We start from the raw sequence: 27,326 nt of genomic DNA on the forward strand, positions 1-27,326 counted from the left end.
CCCATTAACCTGTTTTTTAACTCATATCCTAACTGATTAACTGTTACGAATCATTGTAGTTTAATTAAACGTTAAAAAGACTTCTTGGATCCACCTGCAAGGGATTCCAGCGAAAAGGTAAGGAGGTTTCTAGGGAGGAGGTATTGTCGATGTGTGGCACAGGGTTTCCGGGGTAATCAGCAGGGACCTGTCACTCAGTGAGCATGCTCTTAGCTGTGGGCAATCTCTCCACTGTTTAACACTCACAGGAGAAAATCTAGGACGGGACCAAGCGAAAGCGTGTCAGAGAGGAAGCTGCGACTTCACACTGAGTGGGGAAGGTAGGGCGGACAAAATTTTTAAAAAAACGGTCAGCGTCGCTGCTAATTTTCTACTGTGGGAGAGAGAGAAACGGTTGGCAGATGTCAGTTTGGTATGTAGGGCACTTTCCATGAGCAACATTTAGTGCAATGCAGGATACCTGCAAGCTGCGTGCTACACTTTGATGTAACAAAGCTGTAGTAAATACTGTATTATTCCCAGTGCTGGTGTTTCTCTCGGCGACTTCTATCCCAGTTAAGTGACAACACCGGGAGTGGCTGGTCACCACCTGTCTCCCTTTCTGCTGGCTTCTAGTAGGGAGCTCAGTATCTTCAGACCCAGACCCTCCAACAGTGAGAATTCATAGCAGATTTCGGAGAAAGGCGCAGCAACGTTTCAAGCCGTCTGGAAAGGCTGTGGGTGTATTTGCTGCTGAGAAACCTGGGCTCCCAAGAGCGAACTTGAGTCGAAATTCCCACTGGGATGCGGCTACAAAAGTACAGTACCGGTCCAAGTGTGTCCCGGCTTCACCTGCAGGCTCTTGTCTCATTGTTGAACATGTGAGAGACAGCCAGTGCAGCTGTCTGCATTTCAAACAACCTGCAAACTCAGTGCCCAGCTCCTGCGTGCGGGAATGTAATAGTACGCGTTCCCTGACCCCTCGCTTACTCCCTGATCTAATATTCACTCTCCTAATCGATGTAAGCATTCCTTCGCCTCCTCTCCTTACCTGTAGACATTTCCACGAACCTGACACCGCTCCGTCTTGCCCCCTCTGTACACCAGCCTTCTGCAGGGTGTGGACCCTTTGAGTGATCCAGAATTCCTGCAGTTTGACTTGTGGCTTTTGTCTCCACGAATGCTGACTGGTTCGCCTGAGCTCTGCGTTTTTGGCCAGACATGTGAGATGTGAGGAGATCGCCTAGAGTCCCGGGGAAGGACGGGAATACACACACACACACACACACACACACACACACACACACACACACACACACACACACACACACACACTCACACACACACACACACACACACACACTCACACACACACACACACACGCACACACACACACACTCACACACACAGACACACACACACACACATACACACACACACACACACACACACACACACACACACACACACACACACACACACATACACACACACACACACACTCACACACACAGACACACACACACACACACACACACATACCACACGTGCTGGGAGAGCACATGTTGGAGCAGAGCGGACCTATGGGGACGGTGGGAGAGCTTTGGGGTGGGGGGGTTGAAGAGAAGAGTTAAGTGTGGGCAGAAAGTTGAGTAGAGGGGCAGAAATTGGGATTTAGGGAGAGGACCGAGGGGCAGTTTATCTCTGTAAGGGGTGATGGAAGGGTTGGGGGGAGCGGGCGTGGGGAACCTGTCAAAAGTGAGGGGGAAAGAGGTTGGGTTGGGAAGGGAGGGTGTAATCTGAGACTTTGGATAGCCCCTAATGTACTGAGGCCAGCTGATGGGGGATGAGGAGGTCCCAATCAGACACTGCATGATGGAGAAACGAGAGCCTGTCCTGGGATGGGCAAATACACGGTATGCCATAGGGTGTGGTGCGACTGAGCTGATCCATGCAGTTCCTACCGTTCCTTTCGGTTACTGGTCGGGTCGGAAAGCGCCCGCCATTAATTCAGCAGCATCTATGGAGAGGAATAAATAGTCGACGTTTCGAGCCAAGGCCCTTCATAAGGATTGCGATGGAAGGTCTCGGCCCGAAAGCCCGATATGTCTACTTTTAATCCCTTCCGTAGATGCTGCATCTTTTTTTGTTTCTTCTTTTGAATTTGCACAGTTTGTTCTCCTATTCACTCTGGGTTGAACGCCCTAGTTTGGACATCTTTTGTTGATTCTGTTGTTGTTATTCTATAGGTTCGTTAAGTATGCCCACGAGAAAATGAATCTCAAGTGTATGGTGACATATATGTACTTGGATAATAAAATCTATTTTGAACTTTGACTTGTTGAGTTCCTCCGGCATTTTGTATGTGTTGTAGCGTCCAGCCTCCGCAGAATATCTTGTGTGCCCGCCATTGATTGGTATGGACAGCAGGGAAAGATCTGCCGCTTATAATCCGAGTATCCGACGGCCATCGACGCCTCTAACAATGTTGTCAGTATCCAGGCACACTTACTGTGAGTAGGACAGGGGAAGGCGGGGAGCCAATCGGCCCTTCTTACACTGCTGCTGGCCCAATGTTGGCTTCAGAGCCCGGGTTTCCGGCCCTCGGCGCGTGGTTGCCGAACGGGTCAAATGGCCATTCGTGTCCGTCCATGGTGAGCCCGCCACCCCTCCCTGAGGTCGACAGTTCAGGAAGGGCTTTCTGAGAAAATAATTTCCTCTTCATCTCCTTGGGTAAGGAAGGAAGGCAGGCAGGGAGATTGGTGATGTCAGTTTCAATCGTAAGTAACTTCCCCCGAGAGTTGTCCTCATGGCTGTTTCTGAAGGAAGGATGGCAGGCACTAGGGGAGATATTGTCTGGGGTTGCACAGAAGACAACAGATACTGGAATCTGGATTTTAAAAACTACAAACTGCGAATAACCCAGAGAGTCTGTAAGCTTGGATAGAATGGACCTGGAGGCATTCTCTCCAATAGTGGGAGAATCTGAGCAGAGGCTGCATCCTCCTAATAAAAAGGAACATTCCATTAAAGCTGAGATGAGGAGGAATTTTTGAAATCAGAAGATGGTGAATCTGTGGACATTGTTGTCATAGAGGGGTGTGCCAAGCCATTGTGTGTGTTTAGTGTAGAGTTCTTGGTTTAAGAGTTATTGGGAGAATAGGGATGAACAAAAATAAATCAGGCAGACTGAATGGTGGAGGAGAATCAATGGGCCAAATGCCTTAATTCTGCACCTATATCTTTGGGTCAAACAAATTATTATTTATTGTAATGCCGGTACTGTTTTTGTGCACTTTATGCAGTCCAGTGTATGTCTGTAGTCTAGTATAGCTTTCTCTGTTTTTTTTTATTACGTAGTTTAGTTTTTTGTACTGTGTCATGTAAACCATGGTCCTGAAAAACATTGTCTCATTTTTACTATGCACTGTACCAGCAGTTATGGTCGAAATGACAATAAAAGTTGACTTGACTTGACTTGTCAGATCAAAATCCATCAGGACACGTGCATCTTTTTACCACTGTGGAGACTGACTGGACTGCTGAGTACCTTTAGCTACAAGCAAGATGCTGTAAGAACTCAATAACCAGGCAACATCAGTGGACAATCGACATTGTAAAACAAAGCCCATCACCTGTGAGACCTTCTGAGTTCCTCTACCAGTTTATTTCTTTGTCAGTACTTAAGCATCTCTGAAGAATGGTCAGAGCTGATGGATACCATTCTAAGATTTAGTCTTCGGGGAGAAAAAGAAATATCAAGGCAAGTGGGGAGCGACATTTTTAAAATATTTGGCTGTAAATAATGCATGAACACTGTGGTGAGTATAATCACAATGAATTTTCAAACAAGTAAAAAGAGCTGTCATGTTATTGGTGCTTTCCAAACTATTTTCCTGATTGCCTGATATTCCATAACATCACTTCTGTTTTAAGGTTATACCTCTGAAATTGTCCAGCTCAGATACTCCATGTTCAATCATTGAATAATTTCAAGGTTGCTATTGACAGGTTTTTGGGGAATAAGACACTTTGGGGTAAGGCAGGATGTGAGGAAAGTTGTTACAGTAGATTAGTCACCTTCTTAACAAATAGGTGAACCATAAAGCCTTTGCTTTTTTTTTGTTTTTGATCTCTTAACAAATGAATTCTCTCCAGAGGTAACCACAAATGTCTGTGGGATTTGCCTTGTTTATGGAAAGTTTGTCAGATCCTCGGGGACTGCACACAGACTCTCTTTGTTGCCTCACTCATGGTTCATTTGGTGCTTTCAGCTCACTCCCATTACTCTTGGCGAAAATGCCTACTCCAGATGAACCTCCAAGTCTCCTTGGCCCTTCAGCAAATAATGGCCTGGACTCTTAACGTCTCACCTAGAGAGTTTAAGCAGGCATTAACATTTTTCTTTTACAATTAATCTACTCTGATTTCCACAGGAGTTACACCTGAAGCTTTAGTGTTAAACCGGGCAACTGTCAAAAATCCTCACCCTTGTTGCCTATGTAATCTCCACCAAGCATCTCAGTCTAAAATTTTAACTCAAACAAAGCTGGTATTTCAACCCATTATACAACTCAAAGACTTTATCCATCAGGCCATTGTCAGCTGCTGTTTCAATCTAAAACCAATAACTCTGGTTTCAAAAATAAAAGACCTTAAGTCCATAAGACATTGGAGCAGAATTAGGCCAATCAGCCCATTGTGTCTGCTACACCATTTTATCATAGTTGATCAATTTCCCTTACAACCCCATTCTCCTGCCTTCTCCCCATAAACTTTTACACCCTTGTTTTCAAGAGTCTCTCAACATCCACCTTAAATACACTTTAATCAGCTGGCCTCCACAGGCACCTATGGCAATGAATTCCACAGATACACCACCCTCTGGCTAAAGAAATTCCTCATCATCTCTGTGCCCTCTGGTCCTAGACTCCCCCACTGCTGGAAACATCTTCGCCAGTCTATCTTTCAACATTTAATAGGTTTTATTGAGGTCATGCCTCATTCTTCTAAATTCCAGCAGTAAGTGTCATGAAATGCTCCTCATATGAATGGCCTTTCAATCTCGGAATAATTTTTGTGAACCTTCTTTGAACCCCCTCTATTGTCAGCACATCTTTTCTTAGATAAGTGGCTGACAGTTCTCCAAGTGAGGCCTCACCGATGCCTGATAAAGCCTCAGCATTACATTCTTGTTTTTATATTCTAGTCTGCTCAAAATGAATGCTAACATTACATTTACTTTCCTCACCACCGACTCAACCTTCAAGTTAACCTCTAAAGAAGCCTACATGAGGACTCCCAAGTCTCTTGGCACCTGGGATTTTGAATTTTCTCCATGTTTAGAAAATAGTCTACGCTTTTATTCCTTCTGCCAAAGTGCATGGCCATACACTTCCCGGCACTGTATTCCATCTGCCACTTCTTTGCTTATTCTCCAAATCTGTGTAAGTCATTCTGCAGCCTCCCTGCTTCCTCAGCACTATGCGCCCCTCCATTTATCTTCGTGTTGTCTGCAAACTTGGTCAAAAGCCGTCAATTCCGCCCTCCAAGTCATTGATGTATAATGTAAAAAGAAGCAGTCCTAACCCCGACCTCTGCAGAACACCATTAGTCACTGGTAGCCAATCAGAAAAAGCTCTTTTTATTCCCACTCTTGGTCTCCTGCCAATCAACCAATGCTCTGTCCATGCTGGCATCTTTCCTGTAATACCATGGGTTCTTATCTTGCTAAGCAGCCACACATGTGGCACCTTGTCAAAGGCCTTTTGAAAATTCTGTACACAACATCCACTAATTCTCCTTTAGCGGTCCTGCTTATTATTTTCTCAAAGAATTCCAACAGTAAACCATGCTGACCTAGGCCCATTTTATCATGTGCCTCCAAGTATCTGGAAACTTTATCCTTAACAGTTGACTCCAACATCTTCCCAACCACTGAGGTCAGGTTAACTGGTGTATCGTCTCCTTTCTTCTTCCTCCCTCTCTTGTTGAAGAGTGGAGTAACATTAGCAATTTTCTTGTCCTCCAGAACTATTGTAGAATTTTGTGATTCTTGAAATATCATTATTAATAGTTCCACAGACTCTTCAGCCACCTGCTTTGAATTTACTATCTCTTTTGAATTTACCCCCTCTCTCCTTAAATTTCTGTCCTCTAGTATTAGATATTTCACCCCAGGGCAAAAATGTTTGCTGTCTATCTATGTCTTTCATTGTCTTCTAAACCTTTATCAGATATCCCCTTAGCTCTGCGACTCCAGAAAAAAAAACCCAAGTTTGTTCAACTTCTCTTCATAGCACATACCCTTTAATCCAGGCAGCATCCTGGTAATCCTCATCTGCACTCTCAACAATGCTCTAACAGCCTTAACAGCACTGAATGTAGTACTGCAGATGCGGCCTAACTGAAGTTTTATAAACTGAAACCTGACTTCCTGACTAAACACCTTAGACAACATCTGCTGCTTGACCATTTTGTCACTTCCTCAAAAACTAATTAAGTTAGTAAGACATGACTTGCCTGCACAAAATTATGCTGACTATCCATGGCCCTCCTATGGCTCATATCTTCTATTCTTACGTATCCCCTCCAGTAACTTCCCTACTACCACTAATGCGAGCCTCGTCTGTCTGTGGTTTCCAAGAATATCCCTATTTTGCTTCTCAAGCTATGGAACAAAGATAGCTACTCCAGGACCTTCCCCATGTCTGGTGAGGACTCAGAAATATTGGTCAAGGCTCCAGCAATCTCAAAACTTGCCTCTCTCAATAACTGGTGTATATCCCATCAGGCCCCAGGTTTTATCCATCTTAATGTTCTTTAAGAGACCCTGGACTACCTCCATCTTTATCTCAGAATGTCCTAGCATATCAGCATGCTCCACACCGATCTCCCTATCCTCCGTGGTACATACTAATGCAAAGTACTCATTTAAGACCTCTCTCACATCCTCTGCCTCCCAGCACATTTCCCTCCTTTATCCTTGAAGAGGCCTACCTGCTCCCTAGATATCCTCTTGCTCATAATGTATAAATAAGATGATTTGGAATTCTCATTAATTGAATTGAATTGACTTTAATTCTTACACCTTTCACATACATACATGAGGAGTAAAAATCTTTATGTTATGATTCTGAGTGTGCAATATGCAATCATTGTGATTTATAATAAATAGAATAGTCAATGTAACAGAAATACACTCAAGTCAGTGTGAGTTAATCAGTCTGATGGCCTGGTGGAAGAAGCTGTCCCAGAGCCTGTTGGTCCTTGCTTTTATGCTGCGGTACTGTTTCTCAGATAGTAGCAGCTGGAATAGATTGTGGTTGGGGTGACTTGGGTCCCCAATGATCCTTCAGGCCCTTTTTTCTGCACCTATCTCTGTAAATGTCCTGAATCATGGGAAGATCACATCTACCCATGCTCTGGGCTGTCCGCACCACTCCCTGCAGAGTCCTGCAATTGAGGGAAGTACAGTTCCCATGCCAGGCAGTGATACAACCAGTCAGGATGTTCTCAATTGTGCCCCTGTAGAAAGTTCTTAGGATTTGGGGGCCCATACCAAACTTCCTCAACCGTCTGAGGTGAAAGAGGTGCTGTTGTGCCTTTTTCAACACATAGCTGGTTTGTATAGATCTTGTGAGATCCTCAGTGATGTGTATGCTGAGGAACTTAAAGCTGTTCACCCTCTCAACCCAGATCCATTGCTGTCAATAGGGGTGAGCCTGTCTCCACTCCTTGTGTAGTCCACAACCAACTCCTCTGTTTTTGCGAAATTGAGGGAGAGATTATTTTCTTGACCCCACTGTATCAGAGAGATGACTTCTTCCCTTGTAGGCCACCTCCTTGTTGTTTGAGATTATGCCAATCAATGTAGTGTGGTCGGCAAATTTAATTAGCAGTTTGGAGCTGTGGGTGGCGACACAGTCATGGGTATACAGGGAGAAAAGGAGGGGGCTTAGGACACAGCCCTGAGAGGCTCCTGTGTTGAAAGTCAGAGGGTGGAAGTGAGGGAGCCCACTCTTACCACCTGCCGGTGATCTGACAGGAAGTCTAGGATCCAGCTGCACAAGGCAGGGTCAAGGCCAAGGTCTATGAGGTTACTGTCGAACCTGGATGAAATTATGGCATTGAATACTGAACTGTAGTCCAAGAACAGCATTCTCACATAAGCATCCTTCTTCTCCAGATGTGCAAGAACAGTGTGTAGAGCTGTGGCTATTGTGTCATCTGTCGATTGGTTGTGTCGGTAGGCGAATTGTAGGGGTTCCAGTGTAGGTGGTAGCATGCTGCAGATAAAGTCCTTGACCAGCCTCTCAAAGCATTCGCATATTATTGAGGTGAGTGCGACAGGACGCCAGTCGTCCAGGGAATTTACCTTGGTCTTTTTTGGTACAGGGTCAATGGCAGATAATTTGAAGCAAGAGGGCACTCTACACTGGGAGAGGGAGATATTGAAAATGCCTGTAAACACACCTGCCGGTTGTGCTGCTCACATTCTGAGTACTTACTCGTCCGATCCCACAGCCTTACAACTGTCCACTCATTGAAAATATCTGCGTGCCTCAGAGATGACCAGGTTGCAGGTTATCTCCCATTGTTTTAGACAATAAACTGAGTCCAGAACTCAGTCTTAGTTGTGACTAGTTGGCATCTCAGGGTGGTTCCAAACTGTCCTCCTTCCTTTTAGTTTGACCTGAGGTTTGTAAGCTCAGTAGATTCTAGTTGACATCTAGAAGTGAGCTCAACTTTAGGGTAAATCTATGGGGCTAAGGTGAAGGACAAAGGGATTGGGTTTCAAAGAAATTCACTTGCCATTCACTCTCATTCATTTATCTTATAGCCTGAGTGGCCGGGCTCTGCGATCTCAAAATTAAATCATGGCAACACATATAAAATATTGGAAGAACTCAGTAAATCAGGCAGCATCTACTGAAGTGTATAAACAGTCTACGATTCAGGGTGAGACTCTTCTTCGGGACTGGAAAGGAAGGGGTCAGAAGCTAGGAGGCCATGGACCGACATGCTGGAACACGATTAGGGACTGGAAACAAAATGACTGGTCACCATGAAATCCTGCTCATTGCTGATAGAGTGAAGGTACTCTCTGTGCCCATTTCAGCATGTCGGTCCATGGCCTCCTCTGCTGTAACAGTGAGGCCACTCCCAGGTTCGAGGAGCAACACCTCATATTCTGTCTGGATAGCCTCCAACCTGATGGCATGAGCATTGATTTCTCTAAAGCCTGGTAATTTTTCCCTCTTCTTCTGTTCCCTGCTCTTGCTGTTCTCTTGCCTCTTCTCTTCACCTGCCTATCACCTCCCCATGGTGCCCCTCCTCCTTCCCTTTCGCCAATGGTCTACTCTCCTCCCCTGTCAGATTCCTCCTTCTTCAGCTCTTTACCTTTTCCATCTGTCACCTCCCAGCTTCTCACTTCAAACCCCCCTCCCCCACCCACCTGGCTTGTTCTTCTCCCCCTCCTCCAACTTCTTACTTTGTCTTCTTCCTCCTTCCTGTCCAGTCTTGCAAAGTGTCTCTGCCCGAAGCATCGATTTATTCATTTCCATAGACGCTGCCTGACCTGCTGAGTTCCTCCAGCATTTTGTGTGTGTTACTCTGGATCTGCAGCATCTCTTATGCTTATTGTGAAATGGAAAATATGAGAAAGCATCGACTGTTGAATATGAAACCCAGTTTTAAAGTGAAAATGACAAGGATGTTTCTGCCTTCATCCTATCAAGAACAACTTTCATTGGTTATCTCTGACCCTTCTCTGTGCAGCTTTCTGTTCCACCACTGACAGTTTCCTGTGCATTTAGGCACTGTGCCTTAAGCACAGTGAACTATAAAATGCACATATTGCATACAGTAATGTGTGGCTTGTAAAGACTTAAATTAATTTTTCAGTAGGTCTCTATTGCCACCAGGAATTACTTCCCTAAACTCTTGCAAGCTTAACATTGGAATCTGTTGTGTAATGGGGCTAATTTACATTCGTGAAATGAGTCTGGTTTACAAAAGGCAGCAATCTGCCTTGCACATCTGCCGCAGTATCAGTTATAATCTCTCAATTTCGCAGAGGCTACTTTTAAGGTTTGAATATTGAACACTTTCTGATTGCTCTTGTATAAATAGATTAGATCAAATTAATATATACTTCTAAAGGAACACATTCTTTCTGAGTTGAGATTTATAATGCTATTTAATGAATTATAAAGGGAAATACTTGCATTTGATGTGTATAATTTGCATGTACAATTTAAATCAAATTATCATTCTCTGATAATGTCATGAATGGAATGAACTTTTCACAGGAAAGTATAGTGTTTCTTGAGTTTTACAAAATAGTCCATTTTATGACCACTTCTATTTGTTTAAGTAAATATAATTCGTTAAGTTTCATGCCAAATTACTTCCGCAGATACGTTGCTTGTAACTTGCAAGTTCTGGATGATTCCTTTTACCATTCCTGTGTTAGGTTAATGTTAGCCAGTGGTATAATGGCAGACTTTGAGGCAAGTGGTCCTGGATTTGAACCTGGCAAGCTCCTTGCACACTTTCCATCCATGCTGGGTAAGTGTCGAGCTGGCAACTCGGCCTCGTGAAAGACGAAATGCTAAAGAAATGGCAAGGCTGCACCACAAGGCACAGAAAGGAACAACAGTGATGGTTATGTTAAGTGAAGGTATAGTTAAACTGAGAATGTAAAAGAAATGCTTAGGGTGCTGAAAACCTTTTTTTAAAAACAACTCAGAAATGTTATGAAGACACTTATACAAAAATTTAAACCTTTCTATCATGCATGATCAATAACGCAGATAGTGTTCAGACAGTATGATGATTTTGGTAAACAAATAACACTGCAGATGCTAGAATGTGTACACAAACAGTAATACTGGAAGAATTCAATCACTCAAGCAGCATCTGTAGAAAGAGAAACCAGTTAATGTTTCATGTCAAGGACCATTAATCAAGAGTTCTTATGAAGAGTTCTTTGACCTGGGTTCTGCCAGCATTTCTATTTCTGTACAGCGATTTCACAGTTAGCTGAACTTGAAAGAAATCTGATCGACAACCTCCTCAGTGAATACCCATCGCTCTTTCAAATCTGAATCAGAATCAGCTTTAATGTCTCCAGCATATGTTGTGAAATAGTTGTTATGCGGCAGCAGTACAATGCAATACATAGTAACAGAAAAAAACAAATTACAGTAAATATATATATATTAAATAGTTAAATAATAGTTCAAAATTATAAATAAAAACAACACCATTTCACTGCTTACCACTGAGTTGTTGAGAAAGGATGTGCACCCATCTAGTGGAGTAGGTGATTTCAAGCAATATTGGACAGCATTGTGATGGCAACGTACCCTGCAAAATCACTGTGATGTGCTTATTTGTATAAAAATTTTCAACTAGCATATTCTCAAATATTAGATCTTTACAATAAGATTACTGTTTGCAATGGCAGCATGGGATTGTAACTGAAAGAGGGTTGATCTCTTTTATGTGCAGGCAGGGCCTGACTGTTGAACAAGATTAGTCTTAGATCTAATTTTAACAAGATTAGATTAGTTTAACAAGATTACTTACTGGAGTTCAGAAGAATGAGGGGGAATCTCATTGAAATTTATTGAAAGTTGAAAGGCCTCGATAAAGTGGATGTTGAAAGGATGAGCCTAGGACTAGAGGACACAGCCTCAGAATAGAGGGATAACCATTTAGAACAGAGATGAGGAAGAATTTCTTTAGCCAGAGAGTGATGTATCTGTGAAATTCATTGCCACAGGTGGCTGTGGAGGCCAAGTCTCTGAGTATATTTAAGGAAGAGGTTGATAGATTCTTGATTAGTCAGGGTGTGAAGGGATACGAGGGGAATACAGGAGATTGGGGCTGAGAGGGAAATGGATCAGCCATGATGAAATGGTGGAGCAGACTCAATGGGCCAAATGGCCTGATTCTGCTCCTATATCTTATGGTCTTTTGGTCTAAGGTTAGCAGGATCACACAAAGACTAGATGATCCAGGATCACCATGGACAACAAGGCTCAAACTTCAAGCCTAATAACTATTGGATTAGGATCCATTAAGATTCTCTAGACAACTGAATGAGTGTGCTGCACAAAGATGGTATCTAATGGAATAAATATATAGATTTGAGAGACAGCAGATTTACTGGAGCTTAAAGGAATGAAGTAGGAATGGCAAAGAATTTCAGTCTTGACAGGTTGGATGAGACCTTTGGTAGGAATATAGCAATAAATAAATGTGGTTTGTTACTAAACTGTGTCCAGCAGAATGAGTGACTCTGCATTTGAAGGTTCATTCCTTTCACTCTCTGACTGGTCTGATGCACACACTTAATACTTGCAGTGCAGGTGGTTGGGTTTGATGATCCAGTCAGCCCATGTCAGGCACTATGCCAGGCTTTGACCCTCAGTAACTACCCTCAGCCTCGTTGCTCACTTCATGCTTCTGAGCCCGAGTTACAGAGTCTTGCGTACAAAAGTATCGAGGTTGATCTGCTGAGCGAGTGCTGTCTTTTGGCTGTGTGTTTAAACTGAGGTTGTATCTATGCCCTCCATTGAATGTGCAAGATTACAATGCACTACACTGAGGAAGATGCTTTGGGAAAAGGTTATATATAAATGCAACCTTTTTTTCCCATGCTGTGCACCCCTCTTCAAGCCTTGTGTGCCATGTGACACCCTGCACATCAGTCTGTGCATTACATCACAGTGTACACAATGTACCTTTGCTGTGGGATCTGTGTCCCCATCCACCCTTGCTCCACCACCTTGTCCCCTGTTCCACGTTTTTCCCATTTAACTGAATCTCCCTGACACCCAGCGAATTAGCAGTTGGATTACTGCTGATGTGCGTTGGTTACTGAACAGTAGTTCTGGACCCAGGAGTACCCTGTTACAGCTGACTCTACTCATGCCTCCCAGCACTCTCTACTACTGTTACATTCCGCAACTGATGCAGGAGATCGTGCCTAGGGCCTTCAGAGACTGTGGCTCTTATTGCTTTTTGTTAAGTGGTGGTAAATTTTGTAGATGGGGTTAATTTACCAGACACTATTAAGTATAAATTTCACAAAACTGAAGAAGCTGTTTAGACCACAATCAATGAAGCTTTTAAGGATCTCTCACCTGATACAGCAATACTGATACACAAGATAGTTAAATGCACAATTAATAGAATGTACACTGGATTTCAAAGTTGTGGACTAACTGGAGTGTTTTTTTGTTTTAGAGATGTGAACGCACTTGGTCTGACCCTGCTCCTCTGGAATCAGTCAAAGCTTTGCGCTGTTCTTTGTGCCAGTGGGCTATTGATTCCCTTCCTGCCACCATTAAGTTCTGCTGATTGTGGGAAACTGAAGCATGAGTCACTCTAATGCCTGGGCTCTCGCTCCCCTCTCTACAGCTCTTGGGGCTGTGAAATTGATTTTTCTGCCTTCATCTCCTGAAGACTCTCTCAGCCCTTGTTTCCTCACTCAGCAGAACTTTTAATATTAATGTGAGTTAATTGGCAAGAAACAATGAGAGAATCTTTTTAAAGTATTTCACAAGACATGGCCACCGTTTGTTAACCCTGCATTTATTCCACAACTGTAATTGACCTTGAAATTGAATGGTTTTATTCGCCATTGCAGAGGGAAGCTAAGATTCCGCCTTCTGTTGCGCATCTGTGGTTGTGTAAAGATAAAGATGGCGGATCCCCTTCCCCAAAGGGAAGTACTACAACAAATGTGTGTTTTCAAGACCAGTTGCCTTTGCTGATTCCAGCTCCTCAGTTCTACAGGTGCCGTGATGTTCAAGGGTGACCTCGTGACCTCTTGAGAGTCATGAGAAGGGATGTTCAGTCTCTGCAACATAGAACAATAGCAATATATCAGAATGGCTGTCTGTTTGTAATTGTGGCCCTGTTGCTTTCTCTCTTAAAAATGTCATCAATGGAACAGGGAGAGTTTCAAAGAGTGGCTGCTTTTTTGTCTTTTGTACTTTACAGATATTGGAAGGAAATATGATTCATCTCTGCCTAAAAATGTGGCTAGGAATATTAAATTGTAATACGTGAGAATTGCTGATTGGACAGCAGATTTAATTATCCTGCAGCAGTACTGGCTGATTCAGTTTTTCTAAGACATTCTGCCGAATCATGGACAATAACAGCCAAGTTTCCTGCTCCAGGTCCAGTGGCTCATGGTGTTAAATGGTAGTACTGAATGAAGACTGCATTGAGTATCTGCCACCGGAACCAAAGTCAGGGATCTAAAGCAAAATAAAGAGAAGAGAGGGTGGTGGGAGCACTGAAATAAGCTCTTATGTTTGCAAGGAGTCTACTGCAGCTGTATGCTGAGCTCTGAAGCAGCATTATGATGGACTTTTAGTGTTTAGCCATTTAGGGAGAATTGGTGGGTTGGTGGAGAATACACAGCCTGAATGTTGTGCAGAACTGTACAATCTGCTGCATTAAGTTAATTGAAGATTAAAATAAGCCAGGGTATTAAACATCAAACTCAGTCACATTGGTTATGCAACAGAGCAATTAAAATTATCTCAAGCCCACCCAGTACTCCCAGTATCACACAAAATTATTCAGTGACTGCAGTGCAGCAGAGGAACAGACCCTTTTCATAAAGGACCAGTGGGACAAGGTGCATGTTTCTAAGCTATACAAGTCTATGACTTTAATAGTCTGTCTTATGAATTTAATAAGTTAGGAAAATCAGAATTGTTGACCAAAAATTGAACTGATCACACTAACATGTACCATGGAGAGCATTCTCACCATCTGGTAAGGGTGGTGGGGGACTATTGCATAGGATCAAAATAAGCTGCAGAGAGTAGTGAACTTAATCAGCTCCATCATGGGCACTAGCCTCTGTAATATCCAGCATATCTTCAAGGAGCGATGCCTCAAAAAGGCGGTCCAGGTCATGCTTTTTTTCTCATCGCTACCATCGGGAAGGAGGTGCAGGAGCCTGAAGGCACACACTCACAGTTTTTTCCTATTATTATATATTGCCTTGTACTGCTGTCGAAAAGACAACAAATTTCATGCATATTCTGGTGATTCTGATTCTGATGTTGTCTGAAGGAAAAGTCTCTTCTTATAAATCTGTGAAGTAAAGTCTAACCTACACCTGGGATAAGGACACAGAACTTGGGAAACAGCTATTTTATTACATGATAGAGTGTTAAAATCTAACTGAAAGAGTATGTACACAGTATTCTGCCTATACAGTGTAAATCCACAAATTGTTTTGGGTCTGTAGAATAGCTGGATTTTAGAGCTTGGACTGATCTGAAGTGAAATTCTCAGTGGCATTGATTAAGAGTGAAAGGTGAGGAATAGGAGTTCGGAGATAAGACATGCTCATCCTTATCAAGTATGAAGTGTCCTGATGTGTAAATTAGTGGACGGCTAATTCACTGATTAAGAAATCAGAGCATTCTACAGGAGATGATAAAAAAACACATCCACAAGGCACAATTTAGGAGCACAATGGAATATTCTCCACTTGCCTAGATGATTACAACTCCAACAACATTCAAACAATCTGGCTGCTCAACATGATTGGCATTCCATCCACCTTCCATTCCCTCTCTCAGCTGTCAATACACAGGCTGCAGTGCATGTTAACTGAAAGAAAGACTGCATATCTCAGCAATTCCTATACCCATGAATTCCTACACAAGGAAGGCAGGTAAGTGGGGACTCCACCCTTACAAGTTGCATGCTATCCTAGCTTGGAGATGTATCCATTGTCACGTGGTCGAAGTCCTGGAGCATTCTACACAACAGCACTATAGCAGCCCTGAGGCGACAAGGACAGTGGTGGCTTGCCACCACTTTCTAAAAAGCAATTAAGGATTGCCAATCAAAGCTATTGATGCCTATAAATCAAGAGCAAGAAGAAAGATGTAAAAGGGACAATTTAACAGTGGTCGTGGGAACTTCAATATGCGGGTTGATTGGTAGAATAGGGTTAGTCTTGGATCTCAAGATAGGGGATTTGTAGAATGCCTTCGAAATGGCTTTTTAGAACAGCTTGTGGTTGAGCCCACCATGGGAAAGGCAATTCTGGATTCGGTGTTGTGTAATGACCCAGATTTGATTAGGGAGCTTAAGGTAAAGGAACCCTTATGGGGACAGTGATTATAATATGGTAGGATTCATCCTGTAGTTTAAGAGGGAGAAGATAAAGTCGAATGTATCAGTATTACAGCGGAGTAAAGGGAATTATAGAGACATGAAAGATGAGCTGGTCAAAGTGATTGGAAGGGGACATTAGCAGGGATGATTACAGAAGAGCAATGGCTGGAGTTTCAGAGGGCAATTCAGAAGGCACAGGATATATACATCCGAAAGATGAAGAAATATTCTAAAGGGAGAATGAAGCAATCGTGGTTGCCAAGGTAAGTCAAAGATAGCATAAAAGGAAAAGAGAGGACATATAGCAAAAATTACTGGAAAGTTAGAGGACTGAGGAGATTTTAAAATCCAACAGAAGGCAACTAAAAATCAAAGAGAGAGAAAAGAAGAAAAATTAATGTAACTCAGCCAATAATATCAAAGAGGATACCAAAAGATTTAAAAAATATATAAAGAGTGAAAGAGAGGTGAGAATGGATATCGGACTGCTGGAAATTTACACTGCAGAGATAATAATGGGGACAAAGAAATAGCAGATGAACTTAACAAGTATTTTGTGTCAATTTTTACTGTGGAAGACACTAGCAGTAAGCCAGCAATTCAAGAGTGTTGGAAGCAGAAGTGAGTACAGTTGCTATTGCTAAGGAGAAAGAGCTTGGGAAGCATTGGTCCAAGCAGATACATCGCCTGGACCAGATGGTGTACACCCCAGAGCTCTGAAAGAAGTAGCTGAAGAGATTATACAAGGATTAGTAATGATCTTTCAAGAATCACTAGATTCTATTAAAGTTCTGGAGGATGAGAAAATTACAAATGTCACTCCGCTCTTCAAGAAGGAAGGGAGGCAGAGGAAAGCAAATTATAAGCCAGTTGGCTTGCCTTTAGTGGTTGCGAAGATGTTGGAGTCCCATAGCTGAAGAGATTGAGGACGTTAATAGTGATATTTCAAGAATCACTGGATTCTAGAACAGTTCTGGAGCACTGGAAATTCACAAATGTCACTATTTTATTTAAGAAGTAAGGTGGGGAGGCAAAGGACAGGAGATTATGGGTTACTTGGTCTGACTTCAATAGATGGCAACATGTTATAGCCCATTATTATGGATGAGCATCTAGGGTACTTGGAGGCACATGATAAGATAGGCCAAAGTCAGCATGGTTTCCTTAAGGGGAAATATTGCCTAACAAAGCTATTGGAATTCTTTGAGGAAGTAACAGGTAGGATCGACAAAGGAGAGTCAGTGGATATTGTTTACTTGGATTTTCAGGAGGCTTTTGACAAGGTACCACGCATGAGGCTGCTGAATAAGATAAGAGTCTATGGTATTACAGGAACTATGGATAGAAGATGGGCTAACTGGCAGGAGGAAAAGAATGAAAAGAAGGGGGTTCTTTTCTGGTTAGCTGCCTGTGACTGGTAGTTTTCTGCAGGGATTGATGTTGTGATTGCTTCTTTTCATGTTATATGTCAATGATTTGATGATGGAATTTATGGCCAAATTTGCCGACAATACAAAGATAGGTGAAGAGGCATGTTGTATTGAGGAAGTAAGGAGACTGCAGAAGGACTTAGACCAATTGGGAGAATGCAAGTGGCAAATTTAATCTAGTGTGGGGAAATGTATGGTTGTGCACTTTGATAGAAAGAATAAAGGCATAGACTATTTTCATTTCAAGAGATTAGAATATAAGCAAGGATGTAATGCTGAGGCTTTATAAAGCATTGGTCAGATCACACTTGGAGTATTGTGATCATTTCTGGGCCTCTTATCTAAGAAAAAAATGTGCTGGCATTGGAGAGAGTTTGGAAGAGGTTCATGATAATGATTCTGGGAATGAAATTGTTAATGTATGAGAGAGTTTGATGACACTGGGTCTGTACACACTGGAGTTTAGAAGAATGAGGGGGATCGTAAACTTACCGAATATTGAAAGGCCTAGACAAGACCATAAGGTATAGGAGCAGCATTAGGCCATTTGGCCCTTTGAATCTGCTCTGCTTTTTCAGCATGGCTGATCCAATTTTCCCCTCAGCCTCAATCTCCTGCCTTCTCCTTGAATCCCTTTATGACCTGACCAATCAAGAATCTATCAACTTCTGCCTTAAATATATGTAAAGACTTGGCCTCCATAGGTGCCTGTGGCAAAGAATTCCACAGATTCACCACTCTCTAGCTAAAAAATTCCTCCTCATCTCCATTCTAAAAGGATGTCCTTCTGTTCTGAGGCTGTGTCATCTAGTCTTAGTCTCTCCCACCATAGGAAACAACCTCTCCACATCTACTCTATCAAGACCTTTCACCATTTGATAGGTTTCAATGAGGTCACCCCTCACTCTTTGGATTTCTAGTGAATACAAGCCCAGAGCCATCAAATGCTCATCATATGATAAGCCTAAAATCATTTTCATGAACCTCCTTTGAACCATCTCCAGTTTCAGCACATCCTTTCTAAGATAAAGGGCCCAAAACATCTCACAATGGTCCAAGTGAGGTCTCACCAGTGCTCTACAAAGTTTCAATATTCATCCTTGCTTTTACGATACAGGCCCTTCGGCCCACAACGCCATGCTGAACATGTACTTACATGTAATTATATTCTAGTCCTCTTGAAATAAATGCTAACATTGCGTTTGCCTTCCTCACCACAGACTTAACCTGTAAATTAACCTTTAGGGAATCCTGCACATAGACTTCCAAGTTGCTTTGCACCTCAGTTTTTTGCATTTTCTGTCCACTTAGAAAATAGACAACCCTTTCATTTTTTCTGCCAAAGTGCATAACCATACACTTCCCAACACTGTATTCCAACTGTCACTTCTTATAAATTGTCTAAGTCTATCTGCAGCCTCTCTACTTCCTCAAAACTACCTGTCCCTCCACCTATCTTCATATCATAAGCAAACTTTGCAACAAAGTCATACATCTCATCATCCAAATCATTGATAACTAGTGTAAAAAGAATCAGTCCCAACACAGACCCCTTGTCCTGACGAAGGGTCTTAAAGGGCCCGAAACGTTGACAGCGCTTCTCCCTATAGATGGTGTCTGGCCTGCTGTGTTCCACCAGCATTTTGTGTGTGTTGTTGTTTGAATTTCCAGCATCTGCAGATTTCCTTGTGTTTTCCCTTGTGGAACACCACTAGTCACTGCAACCATAGGAAAAAGCCTCCCTTTATTCCCACTCTTTGCCTCATGCCAATCAGCCACTGCTTTATCTATGCTAGAATCTTTCCCGTAATACCATGGAGGCTCGTAGCTTGTTAAGTAACATCATGTGTGGCATCTTGTCAAAGACCTTCAGAAAATTCAAGTACACAATATCCACTGACTCTCTTTTGTCTATCCTGCTTGTTATTTCTTCAAAAAATTCCAACAGATCTGTCAGGTAAGATTTTCCCTTGAGGAAATCATGCTGAATACAGCATATTTTATCATGTACCTCCAAGTACCCTGAGATCTTGTCTTTAATAATCGACATCAACATCTTCCCAAACACTGAGGTCAGTCTAATTGGCCTATAGTTTCTTTTCTTCTGCCTCTTTCTCTTCTTGAACATTGGAGTGACATTTGCAATTTTCCATTCTTCCGAAACCATTCCAGAATCTAGTGATTCTTGAAAGATCATTACTGATGCCTGTGCGATCTCTTCAGCCAGCTCTTTCAGAACTGTGGGGTGTACACCATCTGGTCCAGGTGATTTATCTATCTTCAGACCTTTCAGTTTCCCAAAAACCTTCTTTCTAGTTATGGTAACTTCATGTCCCCTGACACCTGGAACTTCCACCGTACTGCTAGTGTGTTCCACAGTGAAGACTAATTCAAAATACTTATTCAGTTCATCCGCTCTTTCATTGTCTCCCATTACTACCTCTCCAATATCATCTTCCAGCAGTCTTATATCCACTCACATCTCTCTTTTACACTTCATGTATCTGAAGAAACTTCTGGTATCCTCTTTTAATATTATTGGCTGGCTTACTTCCGTATTCCACCTTTACCTTTTTGATAACTTTTTAATTGTCTTCTGTTGGTTTTTAAAAGCTTCCCAATCCTCTAATTTCTCACTAGCTAGAGTGAAGCTTTTTACAAGTTTCAGAGAGGCTTTAAGTGTTGATTACTGAGGATCTGTGTTTACTTGGTGCTTAGTGAGTAATTCTCTTTAACCCGGACCCAGTCCATTCTGATTATTCCTGGGTGCCAGATACGCACAGAGCACAATATTCTGACTTCAGGATAGTGTCAGTTTCCTGATCTGTGTAATTAGTAGTGCAGAGCTGTTCTTGATGTCAGATTGTAGAGACAGAATGCAAAATGGGAACCATCATGGCTGTTGCTCATGACCTGAAATCTGCTGAGGGTTAAGGACAACTTGGAATGTGGGAAGCTGTTTCCTCTGGTGGCTGAGGTCAAAGGTCAGAAGTCATGAGTATGAAATAAAGAGGAAGAGAGTTAAGACTGACATGAGGAAAGACATATTTATTTGTGGATGGAATGTATTTCCTCCAGGTGGGGTGGAAGCAGATTCTATTGTTATGTTCATGTGGCAATTAAACAAATACATGCTATGCAAAATTTGCAAGGCTACAGAGAAATGGCTGGTAAATGGAACTAGTGAATCTGTCTGGTAGAGAGCTCATATGGGCTTGTTGGAGTGAAGTCCTCCTTTTGTGCTGCGATTTCATGATCTGTTCCATATTGCAGTAAACAGGTTTCTGTTAATGACTGAAAGTGAAGATAAAGTCAACACACAATGGTCAGTGTTGTACATTGAGTGGAGGCTGAAGATCTCTTCATTGCTGGAGGAGCACTGAATACTGAAAGATTGTTTGCAGCTTGTGTGAGAGTATGTTAAAGACATAAATGCATCATGAGTAGGAGCCTTTATGGTTCTGTGTGGAAGACTGGAAGTTGGATGTTCCTCTGCATTCTGCAGTTAATTTTGTGCCACATTATTTTTCTTTAGCTTCCATCGGCCAAACAGCAAGGACAAGGTACCTCCAGAGCAGTTAACAGGCGGCAGTCCACAGGCACCCCATCTAACAATGAGTCATGAAGTGGATCTGAGTTGACTTCACTGCATGGGACAAGATTGACTCACGTAGGCACAGCAACAATCTGCTACAGGAACTCAGCATCTGTGGGAGGAAAGCAATTGTTGATGTTTCTGGTCATAATCCTACGTTGGGACATTTCACCAGGATTTCAACCCAAAATGTTGGCAGTTTCTTTTCTCCCACAAATGCTGCTTGACTGCTGAGTTCCTCCCACAGATTGTTTGTTGCTCCAGATTGCGGCATCTGTAATTTCTTGAGTATCTCAACTAGATGCAGATATTGGACAGAAGGCATCATATTGTCAGTCAGAAAGGAATCTTTAGCTCAAATCACAGACACTCCAAGGATTTTTACAGGACCTGCTAAACATCATCTGCTCGCAGAGGTAAGGGCTTTATGAATAATTTCTGGAAATGATAAACTTTACCTGCTGCAACTGGAGAGCTGCAAATTAGAATAATGATTTGTTCCCTATTTTGAAAAGGCTGTCACTTTTGCATTCAATAAAACTACCCATCAATTACCATGGGTATATTAAAAAAAGCAAATCTGTGGAGCCTGCAGGGTATTATAGTGAGCCAAGACAGCATAAAACAGTTAATTTCCTTTCCACTAATACATCTAAAGCAGAACACAGAGTTACCTAAATTTTGTGCTTTGATTAAACACACTTAAATTTACTAGTTTTGTTTGGGACCTCACTGCAGACTTGCTCTGTAAACTTTCCAGATATTGTCAATGATAAATATGTTTCTGATTGCATTCCATTCTCTTTCACATAAACATAGTTTCATTTATGTATAGCCAATTGTGTTTTAGACAATTTCAATAGAAAACAAGTAATAGAAACAATTCAAATGACAAAAAAAACCTTTTGTTGCACCATTAATGAGTTATGTTGGCTGTTTGTATATTCCACTGCAAATAGATAAAAGGCAACATCCATTTGAGAAAGGTTCCGGCAAAGGGAGCAGAAAGGAAAGCAAAAATAAATCCAGATGTGACTTGATTAACAAAATCTTCGATATGAAAAGTGTAGAATGTAGGACTAAAGGAAACCTGAGAGAGAATGGAAGTTCTGCAAAATAGGGCCACTGAGAAAAACTATAGTTAAAGGAAACCAGATCTTGATTTTAGCCCAAAATGGATATAAACAGCTTTTTCTTTGTGTCTATATTTATGATTTAGATTTAAATTTGGGAGCCATATTTGGAACCTCTCACAGATGGTATGACCCCTGAATATATGATTTGTCTGAGGCCTCCATTGATCAGAGTTACTATGGATGTTGTGTGCTAGCCATCTAGATGCATAAGCTAGGGCCATACAGTATGCAGAGCAGGCTGTTAACCATGTAGCAAGCAATCCTCCTCCACACATCTGATGAACCCAAATGAATCACAGAGACTGATACAGTTTCACACCAGCAGTATCTCAGGAGTTGTCAGACAGCATTGAACTTAACACAGGACTGCCTACCGTAGGACTGCAGCTCCAGATTTCTCCCTCAGGGTTCATTCCCATAACTTTCCCCATGAGTGGATATAGCTGCAAGGCAGGGAAGTTTGAGATCTGAGTTTTCCTTCTAGATGAACTGGCTCTGGTTCTGCTGGGGTTAGTAGCTAAGCCACACATGAAGGCCAGGAGCTGGACTTGGCTGTCAGATGCTATTTGAGATGTACACCATTGGGAGCATTTAATGGGTAGTGGGAGCTTTTTCCCATTACCACCTCCAGCTTTCACAACCTTAAGGAACCATGTTCCTTAATTTGTAGAGAAGAAGAAAGCTGTCAAATGTAGGACCAATCAGGTGGGAGATACGGAGGCAAATGCACTGAGAAACTGTAATTAATTTAATGTGCAGTGGTGTTCTCAATATTGGTGACAATATTCTCCCAGCAATCTTTACAGTACTTTTGAAGGGATTGTCGCAATATTCTTATTAAAGTTTTCTTAGTGTAGCCACAGCTGATGGAAAAGCTTTCCTCTGGATTTGCTATCTAGTCAAAAGTTGTGGCTTTGTGCAGTTTATTCTTGAGGCTTCAGATGGGGGAGCCTGAGACAGGGCTGGTTGTTCTGCACCTGGTAAAATCAACCAGCTTTTGTGCTGCAAATTCCTATGATTCAGTTATATGGAGCTTAGGAGGGACAGGTTTTGGTGGGGTTGGCTGGAGGAAATGCTTCAAACACTAGCTGGTTGGCTCATATTCATCTTTAATGCACTAATGTGGAAAGAGTCTCGCCATTAGTTCCATTGGAAAAAATAAAGCCCTGCTCTGCTGGAGGATATTAAGGTACCAAGTACACTACTATCTGGAACCCTGCATCATAGAGTTAGGGAGTTATTGAAATAAGACTTGAAGGATCAATGGGGAAGATATGAAAAGATTTTAAATTGCATAAAACACACCATCTGCCCCCTCTTGTGGCTGTCAGTCATTCTGTTGGGTAATTTATTGCATCTCAGTAACTCTGTCAGTTTCAATGTACTCTACTCATTAGGTAGCAGGATTGACACTTATTAGTACTCTTGTCAATGACACCTACTAACCACCTGCAGAAAATCTTAGGATGAAGTCCAAGCCAGCTGATGAAATTTGGAAAAACTCAGTATCATCCCTTCTAACAGTGAGTGCACGTGTGGGAGGTGGCCCTTTGAATGAGTTTTTTTAAACTATTAATATAGTTCATCCATGGGCACAATTATCCGACAACTGACCATGAACTGAACAAATTGTCTTTTGGAGCACACAAGTGGCTAAAGGTCCTGGATAGAACATAGAAATCTACAGCATATTACAAGCCCTTCGGCCCACAATATTGTGCCAACCATATAACCCACTCTAGAAACTGCCTAGAATTACCCTACCGCATAGCCCTCTATTTTTCTAAGCTCCATGTACCTATCTAAGAGGCTCTTAAAAGACCCTATTGTATCTGCCTCTGCCACCGGCAGTGCATTCCACGTACCCACCACTCTCTGTGTGAAAAACTTATCTCTGACATCCCGTTCGTACCTATTTCCAAGCACCTTAAAACTATGCCCCCTCGTGTTAGCCATTTCCGCCCTGGGAAAAAGCCTCTGGCTATCCACACGATCAATGCCCCTCATCATCTTATATACCTCTATCAAGTCACCTCTCATCCTCCGTCGCTCCAAGGAGAAAAGGCCAAGTTCACTCAACATATTCTAATGAGGCACACTCTCCAATCCAGGCAACATCCTTGTAAATCTCCTTTTCACTTTTTCTACAGTATCCACATCCTTCCTGTAGTGAAGTGACTAGAACTGAACACAGTACTCCAAGTGGGGTCTAACTTAGGTCTTACATAGCTTTACCATTACCTCATGGCTCTTGAACTCAGTCCCACGATTGATGAATGCCAACACACCATACGCCTTCTTAACAACACTATCAACCTGCGCAGCAGCTTTGAGTGGCCTATGGATATGGACACCAAGATCTCTGATCCTCCAAACCGCCAAGAGTCTTGCCATTAATACTAAATTCTGTCTTCATATTTGACCTACCAAAATGAACCACTTCACACTTATCTGGGTTGAACTTTATCTACCACTTCTCAGCCTCGTTCTGCATCCTATCGATGTCCTGATGTAAATCCAGACTATCCACCACACCCAACTATTGTGTCATCAGCAAACTTACCCACCCAAAGAGGAGGGGTCCCAGAATAGATCCACGTGGAACACCACTGGTCATCGTCCTCCATGCAGAATACAAGCCATAATACAATATCACCTATAGTCCTAGATAGGACATATGGTAAAGGTCCTGGATGTCACCTATAGTCCTAGATAGGACATATGGTAAAGGTCCTGGATGTCACCTATAGTCCTGGATAGGACAAATGTCTAAAGGCCGTGGATATCAGCTATAGTCCTGGAAGGTGAGGGCATCAAATTACATGTACTGTATGTTTTGTCAGCGTGTTCCTATCTCACCAAACATGGCATCCTGATCACTAGAGGTGGATATTGTACAACTATGCCACTGATTATAATCCCATTGTCTAATGTAAAGCTTTGCAATAACAAATAACTACAGCTATTATTACAACTATATGAGAGCCTTAGTCCCAGTATGCAGAATTTATCAAGGATGTGTTCAGACAAGACAGTCATTTATTAGAACTGTAAAAAAAAACGCTACTTCAGTGGTACCAGTCCAAGTTATTGAATCTCAAGAGAAGTTCTGCGTCCAGAATTGTTGGCACCTTAACGTGAACTACTATCTTCTTGCAGTAAATCCTGGTGAAAGAGTGTGTTTTTCCATTCTTAGTTCAAGGGTGCTCATGAATATTAAGATGTCTCTCCAAAGACATCCTGATCCATGGAAGGAGCTGTATACTCTCTATGTGTGCAATCAGAAGTGTGGCTTAACGTCAATACTATGAAATAAATATCCCCATCATAAACGGCATCCTTCAGTTGCTTTTAGTGTAATAATCCAAACTGCGGGTGATATAACCCTGGTTAAATTGGCCATGTGCATGTACCGAATCAGTTGATTCAGCTGATACAGAATTGATAGTTGGCTGGCAGGACTCTCAATGCAACCAAGCAAGATAGCTATGGCCTCCAATAAATTCAGTACATTGGGGGGGGGGGGGCTACAACAATGCTTAAGTGTAGCAGGATCACTGCCCCCACATGGTATGTAAGTTCCTGATGAACTAAGTACCAAGGTGCTTGTGAGATGGGAGACCTTGATCTAATGATTATATTAGGCAATTCCTGACAGCTTGTCCTCCAGTGCCTGGGAGAACTATCTGGTATATGAGGAAACTGACTGAATTCAACCTGTTTCCCCAATCCAGCCTTTACACTTGTGGCTGTGAACCTACCTTGGTGATCCGTGGATCTCAGTTTTCAACTTTAAACCGTAACACTGGTCAGCAAGCCAGCTTGCCCAGTCTTTTGCCCATTGCAGAGTTGACAGGAGAGAACATAGTGGCAAATGGACAATTAGGTTTCCTACTGGGAGAACTGCAGTTAGAGGAGAACCTGTTCTCTCTCAATCGCCATCATCCCAATGCTGCTAGCCTCTCCCTCTTCCAAAACAAGAGGTAGTGTTTCTGTTTAAAGAATTTGTATTTTAATCCTATTATTTTGTGACTGGTGTGGGGTGAAGTTACTTCTTGTTTTCCGTCTTATTCTAGTCCCAAGTTCCAACTGTTCTTAACAAACCTAAGATGAATTTTATTAATCTTCTTTTCCAGCTCTCCATAATCTTATTCCAACTGCTGAAACCCTCCTAATCCATCTCCCTGAACTTTCCTGGTTTCTGCTAATCTTTCCTCCCAGCTCTCTGTAATCTCCCTTTCCCAGAACGTTTTCTATTCCAGCTCCCAGTCCCCTCTCATTCGGGCCTCTTCAACCTCCAATCTCAAACTCATGGTGTCCTGCTGTTCCTCTAGTATGTGAGCCAAATGCAGTATTAGTTGGAACTTCTTTTAGTATCAATGAAACATACTGTATGTTTATAGCTGAATTTGCCAGAATATCGATCTGTCTCTTTGGAGAAAGTATGCACTTTGGTGTAGGGAGAAACGGATGGAAGATTAGTATTTTCCTTTCTCAGTGTTAGCTGAAGGAAACCTGTGGATGTGGATGTTCTGCTTTCTAGGGAGATAGTGTGAATGCTAATTAAATCAGAGCTGTAGGAAGCCTAGTCCATTGCAACAATGCTGTCATAAATCATAACCTCTCAAACAGCTCCACAAAACAGTCATTGATTTTGTCTTTACGATTCAAGCATAATCATGAACCAATAAATTGTCCAACATAATTGCCACCCTAGTCTCTAATAATAAACTTCCCTTGCTTTGCAGAGAGCAATTAGATTCATTCAGAAGCTAATATCATATAATATCTGGGACCTGCACAGACAGTATTGGGAAATGCATTGCTCAATATCAAATGTGTCAGAAAAGGCTAACTTTAATTACATTTCCCTTCCTCCTGGTCTTATGCTAATGGCTGATTCCAGATAAGTCACTTCTGATTGAACATGGAGTAAAATTTGAACAGCCCTGAATTTGTCGACTTTTCAGCTTCCCTGGGGCTTGGTGTGTAATACTGTATTCACATTATCTATT

At 42.2% G+C, this 27,326-nt stretch overlaps 1 protein-coding gene across 1 annotated transcript in view; it reads left to right on the top strand.

Annotated features, from left to right (window-relative positions):
• Positions 1-235: 235 nt before the first annotated feature.
• The window catches only part of rph3ab (rabphilin 3A homolog (mouse), b), a 269,820-nt gene continuing 242,729 nt past the window's right edge, over positions 236-27,326 (top strand). Inside the window, exon 1 of the mRNA XM_059987937.1 lies at positions 236-320. The gene's annotated coding sequence lies outside the window, so the exon portion shown is untranslated. The remainder of the gene's footprint in view (positions 321-27,326) is intronic.

The sequence above is a fragment of the Hypanus sabinus genome, chromosome 13 (assembly GCF_030144855.1).
Source record: "Hypanus sabinus isolate sHypSab1 chromosome 13, sHypSab1.hap1, whole genome shotgun sequence".
Classification (NCBI taxonomy): Eukaryota; Metazoa; Chordata; class Chondrichthyes; order Myliobatiformes; family Dasyatidae; genus Hypanus; species Hypanus sabinus.